The sequence below is a fragment of the Chiloscyllium plagiosum genome, chromosome 9, assembly GCF_004010195.1.
Source record: "Chiloscyllium plagiosum isolate BGI_BamShark_2017 chromosome 9, ASM401019v2, whole genome shotgun sequence".
Classification (NCBI taxonomy): Eukaryota; Metazoa; Chordata; class Chondrichthyes; order Orectolobiformes; family Hemiscylliidae; genus Chiloscyllium; species Chiloscyllium plagiosum.
The window spans coordinates 73,131,679-73,146,533 of NC_057718.1; the positions used below are offsets into that span (position 1 = coordinate 73,131,679).

Here is a 14,855-nt window from a genome sequence, read left to right on the forward strand (position 1 = left end):
TTTTGCATCTTCTCTAGTAGGTAAATCCACATACTGAATCAGAAAATTGTCGTATACACGCTTAAGAAATTCCTCTCCACCTAAACCTTTAACACTTTGGCAGTCCCAGTCGATGTTTGGAAAGTTAAAATCCCCTACCATAATTACCCTATTATTCTTACAGATAGCTGAGATCTCCCTTACAAGTTTGTTTCTCAATTTCCCTCTGACTATTGGGGGGTCTATAATACAGTCCCAATAAGGTGATCATCCCTTTCTTATTTCTCAGTTCCACCCAAATAACTTCCCTGAATGTATTTCTGGGAATATCCTCTCTCAGCACAGCTGTAATGCTATCCCTTATCAAAAATGCCACTCCCCCTCCTCTCTTGCCTCCCTTTCTATCCTTCCTGTAGCATTTGTATCTTGGAACATTAAACTGCCAGTCCTGCCCATCCCTGAACCATGTTTCCGTAATTGCTAAGATATTCCAGTCCCATGTTCCTGACCATGCCCTGAGTTCATCTGCCTTTCCTGTTAGGTCCCTTGCATTGAAATAAATGCAGTTTAATTTATTAGTCCAACCTTTTCCCTGCCTGCCCTGACTGTTTGACTCACTTATGTTCTCAGCTGTATCTATGCTCACTTCTCTTAGTACTCACTCACTTTGCAACTTCTTGGGTGCTCACAGGTTTTCTCCCTTGTCGATTTGCTGGTTTTCCCACTCAGTCAGACCTTAAACTTAATACTTCTGTCTTACCTTTCCCTATGGTGTAGACACAAAGCAAGGCAGACTTTCAAGGTTGTCAGCAATGATTAGTCAAGGGAGTGGACATGCAGCTTTACACACATACTGGGTCAGTGTCTGACCTGCAGCATGTGTGAGCAGCTTATGAAGCAAACACACTGCAGTGCTCCAACAAAATGGCCATGTCTCAAAGTCTAAGGGGAGTATTCTTTGGTTAAGTCAAGCAAGACAGTCTTCATTCAAGGAGTCCTGGCACCATAAGTCAAGAGTGGGGTCTATTAGGAAGACAGGGGTTTGGGCATAGTCAGTTGGCCCCTTGCTGCAGTCAAAACATTTGTATCACTGTATTCCAAAGGGAGGGCCACAGTCAGTCTTTTGGTCCTGTGCAACAATTCTGGGGACTTGCAGTAGATCAGTCAGGAGTTGCATGGAAACCAGTCAGGGCCTTCTCACCCAGCAGTTGGTGCTGTCCATCCAAGTCATTTAGAACATAGAACAATACAGCACAGAACAGGCCCTTCGGCCCATGATGTTGTGCCACAGTCAATCCTCAGCTCAATTAAAGTCAAGGAAGATGTTTTGTTCTTAAGTGTTGGAGCTTGTGGGAGAGGTGCATTGAGCAGTGACTATAAAAGTTTGCAGTTCAGGATTTGGGCCTGCTTCTGTGGGAGCCAGGATAGCAGGAAGTGCTCCCAACTGCATAAACTCTGAGTTGTGGAGCTCAAGTTGCTGAGTTACGTGATCAACACATTTAAAGAGGTGGTCACACTGTATTTTTTAGGGCTGGAAGAAAGAAGGGAATAGATAAGCACCATGCAATTAAGGAGAAACAGGCAGATAGTACAGAAGTCCCGTTTGGTTCTGCGCATAAGAGTTTTCCGTTCTTAAAGCTGATACCTTTGTCAGAGGGCTTGTGTGGGAGGATTTGCTAATGCTATTGTGATGACTTCAAACTAGTTCAGCAGAGATGGGACACTGCACTGGTTTGAAACAGCATAACTTAGAAAATGAATCAAGGCAGAGAATTGAGTGTTGCGAGAGTGAGGCAAGGCTGGATGGCCTCTAATGACAGCAGTTTTAGAGGTAAGACAATTGAGTTAAGGGTATGACTCAATTGGAACTGCACTGTTGTTGCCATCACAGAGATGTGGTTGCAGGACAACTTAACATTCAGGGATGCAGGATCTTCAGGCAGGACAGGGGAGGGTGCAAAAGTGGAGGTGGTTTCACATTATCATTTAGGGTGTGAGTTATTACAGTAAGGAGATGTGATATTTTGGAAGGGTCATCAAGTGAGGCATTGTGGGCTGAACTTAGCAATAAGAAGAGGCAGTGACTCTGTTAGGAGTGTATTATAAGCCCTGAAATAGTCAGTCAGCAATTGAGGAGCCGATATGTAGTCATTCCCTAAGGTATGTAAAAATAATCAAGGCTAATTATAATGGGGGATTTAATTAATCAGAATAGTTATATTGTAAAGCATTTTAAAGGGGACAGATTTCTTGAAGGGTGTTCAGGAAAACTAAATATGTCAACACTTAGATGGCCTTACAAGGGATGGTGCAGTGCCGAACCTTCTGTTGGAGAATGAAGTTGGCCAAGTGTTCGAGGTAACAATGGGGAAGCATTTCAGTGTGAGGGTAACCATAACACTGTACGTTTTAAGTTTGTTATGGAAAAGTTGGCCTCCAAAACGGGTTTTGAATTGGGGGAAGAAAAATTTTTTTAAAATAAGATAGGATTTGGCTAAAGTATACTGAGAACAGCTACCTAAAAGTAAATCTACAGTAGAATAGTGGAAGGCATTCAAAAAGGGGTGTATTGGAGTACAGGCCCAACATGTTCCCTTTCAGATTAAATGTAGGCGCAACAAGCCCAGAAAACCTTGGATGTCTAGGACTATTCAGGACAGGATTGCTTTGCATTTTCAACCATGTGCCAGGTTTTCTCTAATAGCATCATTTAAGTTGTCTCCGAAATTGCAGAATGCTGTTAACGTGTTTAAAATTGCTATGAATTGTAGGATAGATTCACCATTATGCTGGTTGCATTTGTGGACTCCTAACCTTTTTAGCAATCACAGATGTTTCAGTGAAAAATGGTTCTGTAGGTTTCTCACTATTTCTTCGTAACTTTTAGAACCCAGCTTCTCTGGCTATACTAGGCTCCTCAGGTTAAAATTTTTCCCCGCCATAATACTCAGGCATATAGAGACAATTATACATGCTTCAATTTTGTTAACTTGAACAAAATAGTAGAATCTCTGTGTTGGAGTTTCAGTTCCTTGCATTTTCATCATACTGGCCTATGGCACCAAAATTTCCCACCATTTTATATTTTCAAAAGTGGAAAGGACACACATATATCACAAAAATTTTAACCTATTTTGCTTCTTCTCACTTATTCCTGAAGCGACCTTTTCTTACCAAGTCTGCACACCTAGCTCGACATTATTCTGTGCAGGGTATTCATTACTTAGTGTTCCTTCAGGGTGGAGCATGTGGCAAACGTCTTCTGCACTGTCATTTCTTCCGTGGAGGTTTTTATTTTGTTGAATGTATCTATTTTGGTTCAGCTATGGCATATTTTGAGTTTTTTCTTCTCTTCATTGAAATGACTGAGAGCTGCATATGATTTATTTTTCAGGAATGATGAAGTGGACCTTTAAGCAGTTTTTATCCTTGCAGCCAATTTTCTTCTATTGTCAAATTCCAAGAAGGACCAGAATGCAGAAGAGTTAAACAGCAGGACCTTTATTGAAGAGGCATTCACTCTGCAGCTATTTCCTGCTCAAAATGGCTAACATCGTTATAATGTCACAGGATTAGTGTTTTAAAGTGACAGTTCATCATATACAAATACACAGCAGAGTTTTCAGAGTCACTGCTGTGGTAGGGATGTTCAGTTTGGTTACTGCAGGGTGGTAGGGGTATCATCAACATAGAAAATAGGAGTGTGAGTAGATCATTTGGTTCTTTGAACCTGGTATACAATTCAAAATGATTCTGGCTAATCAACCAACTCAGTACCCTGTTCCCACTATCTTCCTAATCCCTTGAGTATATACTGTGTAAAAGTCAATTTTTTTTAGACTATTTTTAAAGGTTCAGTTTTACAGGGTCGACTAATGCATAGGTACTAGTTTTCAGGGCTGAAATTCATGCTGCAGTTCAAAATACCATATTATTAGCAGAAGTCAAATTGATCTCGCAGCTAATCCTGGGTAAAGAAGAAAAATACAATGGATTACGGTAAAGGTAATTACCCGATAAAAGCAAGAATGAATTGCTGGTAGTAAATTTTATTTGTACATACCAGTACGAAAATTTAGCATGTCAAAGATTCATTGAAATCCTGCAAAATCACACTACTCAACATCGTCATGGCCTTGTATAATGGCACACTTAAAATTAAGCATTTATTAAATTCTGAATGTGTGCACATCATGAACCTTCCCGCAAATTCTTCAATTCCCCTCCCATTTACTCTCATATGTTATCAACCTCAGCAACATTAACAAATTTGTCAAATAATTAAAGATAAATGTAGCTAATATAGCTTTTTTTTATTCAGATATAATGACACAATTAAAATGATTAACTTTTTAACGATATTAACTTTTGGATGTGTAGTGAAAAAATGCGTTAAGTACTGATGGACTTAGTACCGGTCTGAATGAATGAATGAATCAAAGTAAACCAAGTAGGCTAAGTAGAGTAATGAATAGAGACGCAATATAATAAACAAAGTGTGATGAGTAGATTTACTGGTATGAATGGGGGCGGCATGGTGGCACAGTGGTTAGCACTGCTGCCTCACAGCGACAGAGACCCGGGTTCAATTCCCGCTTCAGTCAACTGACTGTGTGGAGTTTGCACATTCTCCCACAGTCCAAAAAAAAAGTTCAGGTTAGGTGAATTGGCCACGCTAAATTGCCGTAGTGTTAGGTGAAGAGGTAAATGTAGAGGAATGGGTCTGTGTGGGTTGTGCTTCGGCGGGTCAGTGTGGACTTGTGCCAAAGGGCCTGTTTCCACACTGTAAGTAATCTAATCTAAATGCGATTTCATTTAAGTGGGTTAATGGGAACATGCAGTTTCCTTTGTAAGAGGTTTATAATGCAATATAGTAGGTTTCACTTTTACACAAGATATATGTAAAATACAGGATTTTGTTTGGCCAAGAGTAAAGGGTTGACTTTTATGAGACCAACTCTTAAATAAGTATACACGGTAACTCGTTGAAAGCATTCAATGTTTTGGTGTGTAGCAGAGAATTCCACAGGCTTGGGTGAAGAAATTTCTCCTCGTCTCAGTCCTAAATGACTTAGTTCATATCCTTAATGTGTGACCCTCATTCTGGACTCTCCAGTCATCTGGAATGTTCTTCCTGCATTTATCCTGTCCGGTCCTGTTAGAATTTTGTAGGTTTTTGAGATTCTCCCTCGTCATTCTAAACTCCAGTGAATATAGCCCTAATCAATCCAGTTTCTTTTTGTCAGTCCTGCTATCTCAGAAATCTGTCCATTACACTTGCTCCATGACCAGAAGTTCCTTCCTCCGATAAGGAGACTAAAAACCCCCACAATACTCCAGGTGTGGGCTCAGCAAGGTCCTGAACTATTACAGCAAGACATCCCTACTTGAATTCTCTTGCTGTGAAGGTCAACATACCATTTGCTTGATTTAAAACAGCTGCAGATGCTGGAAAGCTTAAAAAAACACAGAAATTACTGGCAAAACTCAGATCTGGCAGAGTCTGTAAAGAGAAAAGAGTTAATGCTTTGAGCCCAATAACTGACTATTCATCAAAATGGTGCTTATCCTGAAGATGAGGTTGGGGGTTTGAGGAGATAGGTGAAAATGGATCCCAGAGAGAGAGATCCATTGGGTAGGGTGACAAGGAGATTATTGATAGTAGGTCAGGACAGAAGAGAAGCTGAATGAGTGATCATGAGAGCGGAACGTAAGAGAGAATGGATAGGCTGGGCTGAAAGCAATCCATGGGACGGCAGGATCATGGTGTGGGAATGGGTAAAAATTGTGGAAAGACAGAATCAGGCTGTAAACCTATTGAACTCAATGTCCAGAAGCGGGGTCCAGAAGTGGAAAATGAGATGCAATTCTTCAAACTTGCACTGAGGCTTGCTGGGACATTGCACGAAGCCTGTGACACAAATATTGGCAGGAGAATATGATGTGTTAAAGTGGCAGGCAACTAGAAGTTTGGGGTCGTTTTTACAGACAAAATGTAGTGTTCTGCAAAGCAGTCACCTGGTCTGCATTTCCTCTCCCCAGTGCAGAGAAGGCCACATCATGAACAGTAAATACATTAGACCAGATAGAGTGAAGTGAAGATAAATCACTGTTCACCTGGAAGATTTGTCTGGGACCTTGGAAGAGGGAGGAAGTAACTGGACATGTGTTACACCTGCAATTGCATGTAAAGTTGCCATGGGGGTGTGGGGAGGTGTAGGGAATGGATGAGGAGTGGTCCAGAATATCCTGTCAGAATGATCCTTTGCAGAATACTGACAAAGGAGGGGAGGAAAACACGTGACTGATCATAGCTTCCCACTGGAGGTAACTGAAATGGTAGTTGATACTTTGGATGCAGAGGCTGTTGGGGTGGTAAGTGAGAACCGAGACGGCCGTATTGTTATTGTGCAAAGGAAGAGAAAGGCTGAAGGCAGAAGTACAGGAGATGGGTCAGACATGGCTAATGGCCCTGTCAACCTCACAATAAAAGCGGACATTTCTGAGGATGCCCAGCAAAGGTGACATCATCAGAATAGATGTGACAGAGATGGAAACATGGAATTGAATCCTTATGGGAAGGAGAAAGTGAGGACTGCAGATGCTGGAGAGTCAGTGTCAAAATGTATGGTGCTGGAAAAGCACAGCAGCAGGTCTGGCAGAATCGAGGAGCAGGAGTGTTGACGTTTCAGGTATATGCCCTTGATGAAGGACTTACGCCCGGAACATTGGCTGTCTGTCTCCTCATGCTGCCTGTCCTGCTGTGTTTTTCCAGGACCCCATACATTTTGACTCCTTACAGGAATGGTATGAGGGTTTATAGTCCAGGAAACTCCAGCGAGTCAGTGGGTTTGTAACTGATTGATGCCCAGCCTATCCCCAGAAATTTAAACCAAGGTGTTGAGGAAGGGATGAGTCAAAGATGGAGCAGGTGAAATTGGAAGCAAAATTGATACATTTTTTTGTCATATATAGACCCCTAAACTGCAGTGGTGATATTGGGAATGGCGTTAAACAGGAAATTAGAGATGTATATGATGAGGGAATGTCAGTGATCATGGATGATTTTAATCTCCACATAGACTGGGCAAATAAAATTAATCACAATGCTGTAGAGGAGGAATTCCTGGAGAGTATATGCGATTGTTTTCTTGACGAATATGTGGAGGAACCAACTAGAGAGCAGATCACCTTAGGTTGGGTACTGTTTAATGAGAAGGGAATCATTGCCAGTTTCACTGTAGAAGACCCCTTGGTGACAGGTGACCATAACATAATAGAATTTTTTATCAAGATAGAGAGTGAGGTTGTTGGTTCAGAGACAAAGGGGCTGAATCTTAATAAAGGAAACTATGAAGATATGAAGCATGAGTTGGCCTTAATACTTAAAGGGATGACAGTGGATTGGCAGTAGCAGACATTCAAGGAACACGTGGGGAAATTGCAACAAGTATTTATTCTTGTCTGGCACAAAAGCAAAATGAGTAAGAGGGCCAATCCATGGTTTACAGAGGAAATTAGAGAATATTCAATCTCAGAAAGAAGCATAGGGATTGGCCAAAAAAAAAGGTCTGAGGATTGGAAGCTGTTTAAAATCCAGTAAAGAAGGACCAAGGGATTGATTCAGACATGGGAAAATGCAGTATGAAAGTAAGCTTGCAAGGAACATAAAGTCTGACATTAAGAGTTTCTATTGGCATGTGAAGAGAAAGAGATTGGTGAAGACAAATGTAAGTCCCCTACAGACAGAAACAGGGAATGTATAATAGAGGGCAAAGAAATGGCTGAGCAACTGAATATGTACTTTGGTTCTGTCTTCACAAAAGAGGACACAAATCAGATATCAAATGTTAGAGAATGCACCATTTAGCGAGAGGGAAGAATAGCAGGAGATCAATATTAGAGAAATGGTGCTGGGAAAAGTGGGATTGAAGATAGATAAATCTTCAGGACCTGATAATCTACGTGCCAGAGTACTTAAGGAAGTAGCTCTAGAAATAGTGGATGCATTGGTGTTTATTTTCCAAAATTCTATAGACTCTGGAACAGTCCCTGCAGATTGGAGGATAGCTGATGTCACTCCAGTATTCAAAAAGAAAGGTGGAGAGAAAACAGGGAATTATAGACCAGTAAGCCGAACATAGGAAGTGGGAAAAATTCTCAAATCCAGGTGCAGCAGGCAGTAAAGAAGTCAAATGGTAGTTTGGCCTTCATTGTGAAGGGTTGAGTACAAGAGCAGGGATATGTTGTTGCAGTTATACAGGGCCTTGGTGAGGCCACAATTAGAATATAGTGTGCAGTTTAGGTTTCCTTTGCTCTTGCTTTCGAGAGAGTGCAGCAAAAGTTTACCAAGCTTATTTCGGGGATGGCAGGACTGACATATGAGGAGAGATTGACTAGATTGGGATAGTTTTCGCTGAAGTTTAGATGAATGAGGGAGAATCTCATAGAGACTTATAAAATTCTAAATAGACTAGGTAGGGTAGATGCAGGGAGGATCTTCCTGATGGTGGAACTAGGAGTCACAGTCAGAGGATTTGGGGTCAACCAAAGAGATGAGATATTTCTTCATCTGAGGAGTGGTGAGCCTGTGGAATTCATTACCATAGGAAGTAGTTGATGCCAAAACATTGAATGTATTCAAGAGGCAGCGAGAGGCAGCCTTGGGGTGAATGGGATCAAAGATTATGGGGAGAAAGCACAATCAGGCTGTTGAGTTGGATGATCAGCCATGATCATGTAAAATGGCAGAGCAGGCTCAAAGGGCTGATTGGCCTTCTGCTCTATGTTTCCAATCTGTGTGAAAGAGGGAAGCAGCACTGATGATATCAATGTACAGGAGAAAGAGTTCTGGATATGTGCCCAAGTAGGAGTAGGACAAGGAATGTAGCAGGTACACCACATAGGGACAATACGTAACTGGGGCCCATGTGGATACCCATGGACACCCTTTTTTGATCTGAAGGACGTCCAGGGAGTTAAAGGAGAAGTTGTTCAAAGTGAGGACGAGCTCAGCCAAATAAAAGAAGTTGGTGGATTGGGATTGAAATAGCTGCTCCTAAGCTGGTACCCTGTAACCAAATGACCCTTTATTTACCTGTGCGCAGTACATGGGCTCTGACCAGCTAGCTCAGAGCCAGTTCCTAAAATGAAAAGATTATAGAGTCATAGAGATGTACAGCATGGAAACAGACCCTTCGGTCCAACCTGTCCATGCCGATCAGATATCCCAACCCAATCTAGTCCCACCTGCCAGCACCTGGCCCATATCCCTACAAACCCTTCCTATTCATATACCCATCCAAATGCCTCTTAAATGTTGCAATTGTACTAGCCTCCACCACATCCTCTGGCAGCTCATTCCATACAAGTACCACCCTCTGCATGAAAAAGTTGCCCCTTCAGTCTCTTTAATATCTTTCCCCTCTCACCCTAAACCTATGCCCTCTAGTTCTGGACTCCCCGACCCCAGGGAAAAGACTTTGTCTATTTATCCTATCCATGCCCCTCATCATTTTGTAAACCTCTATAAGGTCACCCCTCAGCCTCTGCGATTCTCTGAATCTCCTGTTTATAGCTGTCAGCTGGGGCTCCTTGATTGGGGTTGTTAACCTGGACCGTCAAAGATCTCATCGATGACCCACCTGGCCTCACTCCAATCACTACAGAAATGTTTCAGGCCTTCTTTCCAGGAAGAGGCAGAGAGTCCTAAGACCTAAGTATCTTTACAGTGCACTTAGCTTGGAGCAGCAGTCATGAAATCCTGCAGAAGCAGTCAGAAGACGGGGTCACAGTAACTGGTGAACCTATAAATCTACTGCGTTATAGATAACGTAGGAACACTGAGAATCTTCGGTCTAGCTCCTGTTGATGTCATAACTTCAAAAGGTGAGAGGGACTCCAGATTGGTAAGTACAGGGCACGTGACGATTACTGGTTAACCTGTTTTTATCCTATGAATTTAGAGCCTTGGGAGTTAGTTATAGTTAACCTTAGTGATAAAGTAAGAAGTCAAACAACATAAGACTAATGCAGAATAAACTCGATTATCTGAACGAGACGGGCAGGGAATATTTTGTTCAGATAACTGATCTGATTATAAACAAAGGAAGCTGTACGGTGGCACAATGGTTAGCACTGTTGCCTCACAGCGCCAGAGACTCTGATTCATTTCCCGCCTCAGGCGACTGAAAGTGTGCAGTTTGCACATTCTTCCCATGTCTGTGTGGGTTTCCTCCGGGTGCTCCGGTTTCCTCCCACAATCCAAAATGTGCAGGTTAGGTGAATTGGCCATGCTAAATTGTCCGTAGTGTTAGGTGAAAGAGTAAATGTAGGGGAATGGGTCAGTGTGGACTTGTTGGGCCGAAGGGCCTGTTTCCACGCTGTAAGTAATCTTAAAAAAAAAGCCATACTGAGACTTTGAGATCTTGTTCCGATAATCCGAAATTTGGATAATTGATGTTTGCATCACGAAGATTATTCTGTAATTCTAGTCTAAGGTGTTATTTGTAAGTTTGAGATGTCTGGAGAGACCAGCTGAGAAGAATATGCATGTTGGAGGAATGTACCTTGGATGAATGCAGTGAGAGCCAAGCCTTGACACCATGGCGGGGGGGAGGAGTAGGGTGGTAGAAGAAGAAAGGAAGAACAATAGTGCTAGAGAATCTTTTTTAGTTGTGGAGCAGACAGGTGTTTCTATGACCGAAATATGCCTCCAGGATGATGTGTAGCCTCTCTAGTGCCAGGCTCAGAGATGTTGCTGAATGGCTGCAGGGCGCCTTAAAAGGGGAGAGTGAAGGTGATGAGTTAGAGGTTGTGGTCCATGTTGGTACTAATAACATGGGCAAAGAATGAGCTCTTGCATCAAGAATTCAGGGGGCTATTCAATAGATTAAAAAGCAGGACCTCAATGGTTGGAATCTCTGGATTATTCCCGATAACGTGCCAGCAAGTTTTAGAAATAGGAAAATAGGATAGACGAATGCATGGCTCAAGAACTGGTGAAAGTGGGAGGGTTTTAGATTCCTGTATCATTCCTGGTTTGTGGACGAGTGACCAGTTATTGATAATAAAGGCCTGCTGCCTGCCAACAACTATGTGATTGTTTGGAGATGTGAACAAAGTAGTGAGAAGCTTTCAGACCATCACCAATTCAGGAACTGTCCCTGTCCTACATTTCGAAGGCCACTTTAAGCCTGAAGAATATCAGTTAATCTTTCCTTCAGTTTCTTTAAGCTGTTATAAAGACCTCTGACTTACTGATTAAAAGTAAGTGTGAACTTGCTATCTGAACCTTTGGAAACCACTGGAAACGACCATAGAAGGGATACCAAGAAGTAGCATACTGTTCAGCACACGAATGATCTCAGCAGATTCTCTGAACAGAGACCACTGAAACTACTTTCCCAGTTTCTGGAGAAGTGTAGCATTGTGAGATTGTCTGTGGATTTGCGGTAGAGTGTGGTGCTGAGGTGTCCATCCTTGATGGAGATGCATGTGTCCAAGAATGAGACAGATAGTCGAGAGTAGTCTATGGTGAGTTTGATGGTGGGATGAAACTTATTGATGTCACTGTGGAGTTTTACTAGTGACTCTTCACCGTGGATCCAGAGGAAGAAAATGTCATCAATGAACCAGGTGTATAATGTTGGTTGGAGGCACTGTGTAGAGAAGAAGTCATGTTCGAACCTGTGCATGAAGATTTGTACTTGCAGAGTTACATTGTATTTTGCTCAAAAACTGCATGACTTCATGTAAAACTCTGTTAGCTCACTTTTTAGATTAGAATCAATCTAAACATCATGGCAAAGAAAGAGAACACGGGGCTAACACCTTCAACATATTGTCTAGCTAACACCAAATGTTACAGTTAACCTGAGAATGCAACTTTTTTAAAAAAAGTTTTGTGGTTTACACATGAAAGAATACACATAGTATTCGAACAGGTAAAAGACTCAACAGACTATCAAGGTATTTTTCAATATATAATTTCAGTTACATCACACCATACTTTTGCTATAAATTCTGTGCGTTACAATTGTGTCCTCCACAACTACCTGAGGAAGGACCGACGCTCCAAAAGCTAGTGTGCTTCCAATTAAACCTGTTGGACTATAACCTGGTGTTGTGTGATTTTTAACTTTGTACTCTCCAAATCATGTCTTTTAAAATAAGTATGCAAAGATTCCCCAGTTTGTTTGATTTTCAGATCCAGTTGATAACCTGGTCTGTGCTTTCTGTATTAAATGAGAATTTCTATGACTACCTAGAGGCTAAATATTTGTTATACAATCAAAAACTATCAGCATATAGCACTACAGGTAGTTCTCCTATATCATCATAGTTGCATTCCAGCAAAATCTCTGTTAGTAGAAAATCACTTAATAGAAATAATGGGGCACACCAGCAAAACATAACACTCATGTTTGCTCAAAAATCACCCAAAGTACAACACAGCCTGAATGAATATTTTAAATCATATTAATGAAACAAAAGTAGATTTAACATTGATTAAATATGGTTAATGCAGGGACAGAGGGTCGTTATCATCATCATCACTTTCCACTGCAATTGTGGTTGCAGAAGTGGATGGCTCTGGTTGATTTAGATTGTGGGATATGCAGGAAAAAGAACAAATTTGAAAGACAATTGGTATGTATAAGAGTAATGCCATCCTGCAAGAATTATACAAGAGCGTTCTTGTCTCAGACAGAGAGCAATAAACTAACAGTTTAATTTTTGAGATGAAATTGCTCAATGTAAGTGCTGTACCTCTCGCATGCTCTGACGACAGCAGACATTGGGGTATGCACAGAACACCGCAGAGACTTTAGCACTGACATTGTTGCATGCACAGAACGAAGCACGTGAAACGATCGTTGCTGGAATCGCAGTATTGCGAACTTAAGAATACTTGAAAATAACATTTCAGAATTTAAGGAATTAGCTTAGGCAAACCTGTGATTAATTTAAAAGGATTAAACAATTTGGTAAGTGGATACAAGCAATATAAGATGAAGCCATGTAAGAAGCTTTTAGAAAGATTATTCTTCTAGATAAATTCTAAAACTTGCTATCTTCTGTAGTAAGAACCCTTATTCCAAAGAGTTGATAGGCAGCAATGATCATAGAACTGTTACATCATGGAAACAGGCCATTCGGCCCATCAAAATCACACTGAACCTCCCACCTCCTTACCCTGTCCCTGTAACCCTGCATTTCTCATGGTTAATCCACATAACCAACACATCACTGGGCAGTTTGGGCCATCCACCTACCTGCACAACTTTTGACTGTTGGAGAAAACCAGAGCACCTGGAGGAAACTCCTGCAGACACTGGGGGAATGTGCAGAGTACACACAGACAGTAACCCAAGGCTAGAATCGAACCTGCTCCTTAGTGCTGTGAAGCAGCAGTGCTAACCACTGTGCCATCATAATGGCTGATGATTTTGAGCTAAACTATAAAACTGAAACGTTTCTCAGTCAACCCCATAAATTCAAAAGGGATTGAAAATAGGAGAGTGAAAGGAAGGTGACAAATGGTTAACTGTGAAAATTTCAAAGTCTCCTCCTCAGACCAAAAGGGAAAGTACTGACAATGGAGGCGAAAACTTGGAATCTGAGGTCTTTCTCTGCAACAAGGTAGAACATATTCATTCAGCATGCTGGAAGTTGAGATAAAAGCCCATGGAATTATTTAGAATGCAAAATAATGAGTCTGAAAGGGAACTTCAAAGGAAAAGGCCGTGAATCAAATTGTAGCTTTTTCTAGAACTAAGAGACCAAGTGAGACACTACTGTGAGTGCAGATGATAGCCATAGTAGATAAGAAATATGAAGGTTTTTGTGTGAGAAAAGATCACTCCTTTTCAAAAAAAAAATGCAGTCCGTAGCTATACTAAGAGTTACAAAGGGCTGCTCAAACTCTCTTGCTGGAGAAGCTTTTAGTTTTCCCTCCAGAGAGTTCAAAGAAGCCAAATTGTTGATAAATGGCATAGGTGGAGAGTATTTTCTGGTTAGGATTATAGAGGTTTACAGCATACAAAAGACCCTTTGGCCCATCAAATCTGTGCCAGTCAAAAACAGCCACCTAACTATTCTAATCCAATTTTCCTGCACTTGGCCCAAAGTGTTATGCCTTGCCGTCACAGGAGTACATCTAAATACTACTAAAATGTTAAGAACTGGTAGCATTCAGCCTTTTCGTTAGCTATATAATTTTAAAGATTTTCTAATCAATATTCAGACATGTATTACACACCTCCTGGAGCATCCCAGGAGATGTGTACCACATCTCACCTCCCAGACATCTGGTTGCATTCAGGATATTTTCTTAATCAACCTGTTCAGAGATGTTATTACACACATCTGGAGCAGGTGAAACTTGAACCCCGATCTCAGAGGTAGGGACACTGTCATTATGCCACAAGAACTACTCAAGTAACTTTCTGATTCACTTCTGTCAGTTGGATTCAACTATTGCTGCTAGTGGTGCAATAGACTATTAATGCCAGCCAATACTAGTAGCTAGGCAGTATGCCTCCCTTCTGGTAATTGCATGATGCAAATATCTTTATAATGTGAATTGTTTCCCCACTGTTTTTCAGCTTTATGCTTTATTGTTAATATAAGATCAATAAAGTGGGATCAATAAAAAGGGGAAAAAATGCATGACAGCAGGACTGTCATGCTTTTCTTTTTATTTAAACTTTTATCAAGAAACACAAAAATAAAAACTGAAAACATGGAAATAATTATACATGAAATTGTCAAAAGCAAACCATAATTAACTGTTATCAAGGCATCTAAAATCAAGAATGCATTGAAAATGTGACATAAGTTATGCACTGTGATTGTATAAAGACAATAATTTT

At 41.1% G+C, this 14,855-nt stretch overlaps 1 long non-coding RNA gene across 1 annotated transcript in view; it reads left to right on the plus strand.

Moving 5' to 3' along the window:
* Positions 1-4,311, plus strand: part of LOC122552939 — a 13,257-nt gene extending 8,946 nt beyond the window's left edge. The window contains exon 3 of the long non-coding RNA XR_006312559.1: positions 3,374-4,311. This is a non-coding gene — a long non-coding RNA (uncharacterized LOC122552939). The remainder of the gene's footprint in view (positions 1-3,373) is intronic.
* Positions 4,312-14,855: the final 10,544 nt, after the last annotated feature.